The sequence below is a fragment of the Panthera uncia genome, chromosome C2 (assembly GCF_023721935.1).
Source record: "Panthera uncia isolate 11264 chromosome C2, Puncia_PCG_1.0, whole genome shotgun sequence".
Classification (NCBI taxonomy): domain Eukaryota; kingdom Metazoa; phylum Chordata; class Mammalia; order Carnivora; family Felidae; genus Panthera; species Panthera uncia.
In genome coordinates this window covers 41,276,447-41,278,659 of record NC_064810.1, presented here as the reverse complement: position 1 = coordinate 41,278,659, position 2,213 = coordinate 41,276,447, and the positions used below count along the sequence as shown (strand labels likewise).

General features: G+C 37.8%; 1 long non-coding RNA gene across 1 annotated transcript in view; it reads left to right on the top strand.

Moving 5' to 3' along the window:
- LOC125920852 (uncharacterized) overlaps nucleotides 1-1,403 on the top strand; it is a 129,734-nt gene extending 128,331 nt beyond the window's left edge. The window contains exon 6 of the long non-coding RNA XR_007457232.1: nucleotides 1,180-1,403. This is a non-coding gene — a long non-coding RNA (uncharacterized LOC125920852). The remainder of the gene's footprint in view (nucleotides 1-1,179) is intronic.
- Nucleotides 1,404-2,213: the final 810 nt, after the last annotated feature.

Here is a 2,213-nt window from a genome sequence, read left to right as displayed (position 1 = left end):
AAAAAAAAAATTTTCTCAGTCCTGATGTGGCGTCTTGCAAAAACGGACAAAATTCTCCACCTTTTCTGAAGGGCCTTGGCATTGGCAATGAGACTTTATCTCCCCACTTTTTAAATCTGAGCTGGCCACGTGACTTTAGCCAATAGAATGCAAAGTAGGTAATATTGGGCCTCAGAGATCTCCTCTCCATCTTTGAACACTATGATTAGGGTAGCCCATTGAAGGATGAGAGACATATAATACAGTCATTTCTCTCACCTTGGACAAAAATATACCAACTGGCATACAGCTGAGTAAGGCCACCCTAAATTAGTTAGGGGCCAATCCCCCCCCACAGCTAACTGAAGAACAGAAATGGGTCCAATGGAGATCAGCTAACCAGCCACCTGACTCAGAACTGTAAGCCAAAAAAGGGGGGGAGGCTATTGTTTTAAACGACTAAGTGCTGGTTAGTTTATTATATAGTGATGATTAACTGATGTGTCTGGTTATATCATGTACAGAATTCTCTTCTTTTTCTCATTCTTACAAGGCCACGTGCCATGGCTAGAAAACCAAAGGCTTGTAATTGCAAGAGAATACAACTAACGGTAGAGAATGTCTCCATATGCCATTGCCCCTGATTCACTATAACTTGGGGAAACCCCTGCCTCATAAACATTGTTCCTTTCATAAACACAACAGAGAAAAGAAAAAGTAGAAAAGATCCCTTGCTCCACTACTTTCCAGCTGTAATATCACTGGCCGTGGGGGTCAAGCGTATGAGTACACCATCCAAACTGACCTGGGGTCAGGAGCCTTGAGGGTAGTACTTGTATCTTCCACATTGTGTTCTACATAGCCCTTAGCTGTATTAACACACAGTAGTGACTCAAATACAATTACATGAAATTAAATTGAATGCATCTGAACCCCTACCTGTTACAGGGAGGATACATGGCCTTCTCCTTCCAGCAATTGCATCCAGGTTTCGTATACACTGCACAGCTTTCTGAATAGGCTTGAAATACTTAGTACTGCCTTAGACATTTGGTCAGGACTGTGGGCTGAGAACTAATTGCTCACCAGGCTTTATTATATATGCTCACTATTCCAGAGAATAGACAGCTTTTACAGACTAGTGCATAAGAACTACTCCAAATGTAAAGCTATAGTATAATAATCAATATCTCTTTTCAGGAAGTTGCCCCCAAGACGCACTCTGCTGAGACCTCTGCTGTCCTCATCGTTCATCACTGCCCATTCCATATACTTCGGCTATCCTGAGCACCCTCTTCTGTTCCCTGCTTCTGTGCCCCACACATTCTTCCTGCCTGAACTACGCTTCTCCTATATATTCTCCAGGTGATCACCTTTTCAACTCTTAAAGTGCATCCTCTTCTATAAAGTCTTTCCCAGATGCATCCCTCCATGTTCTTCTCTAAGTAGACTTACATATTTCATCACAATTTCCTTTGCAAGTGTGTATGAGTGTGTGCGTGTGCACATAGTATTTTATTGTTGTCTTTATGGGGCAGTTTCGCCAGATTTTATTACCAGATTTTCACCTCTTTAAAGGCAGGAACCATTATTCATCTAATTTTTTTATGTGGACTTGCCAGCTTAGTGACTGACATATACTGATATTCCATGAATGTTTACTAAAAAATGTGTAAGTGAATATTATTATATTGTCTAACATCCTCCTTTTTAAAAGAAATGCATAGGAAATAATTTTAAACATACGATATTTCCAGTTTGGTAGGTTTAAATGAGTATTATTTCATTATGGTTTGTTACTTAATATCTCCATAGTGGGGGCACAGACTCATGAGCAGCAGTATGTTATAGTATCTAAGGGAAATATATTTTCTTTTTGAGTCCCAGGTTTGTTCTTTAAGCCAATAATAAAACAGAAGATCATTTACATTGCTGATTCATGCTTTATTCACTTAGAATTTTTATTAATGGAGTGAAATTCTATATATAAGTAATTGTGAGCAATATGCAAGAAATGCACATAATTATAATACATATAAAACTAATAAGCAGTCATAAATAATACTTTTTCTATATAACCTATGTAGAAAAATAATTTATTGTAAAAGGTGCACTGAATCAGGAAAAAAATACCATATGGATTATATCAGCAAGTGACTAAATCACCATGACCAGATTTAAATTCCCTTCATTTTAGTTTTTTCCTTAATGTAAAAAATAAGGGCAATAATATA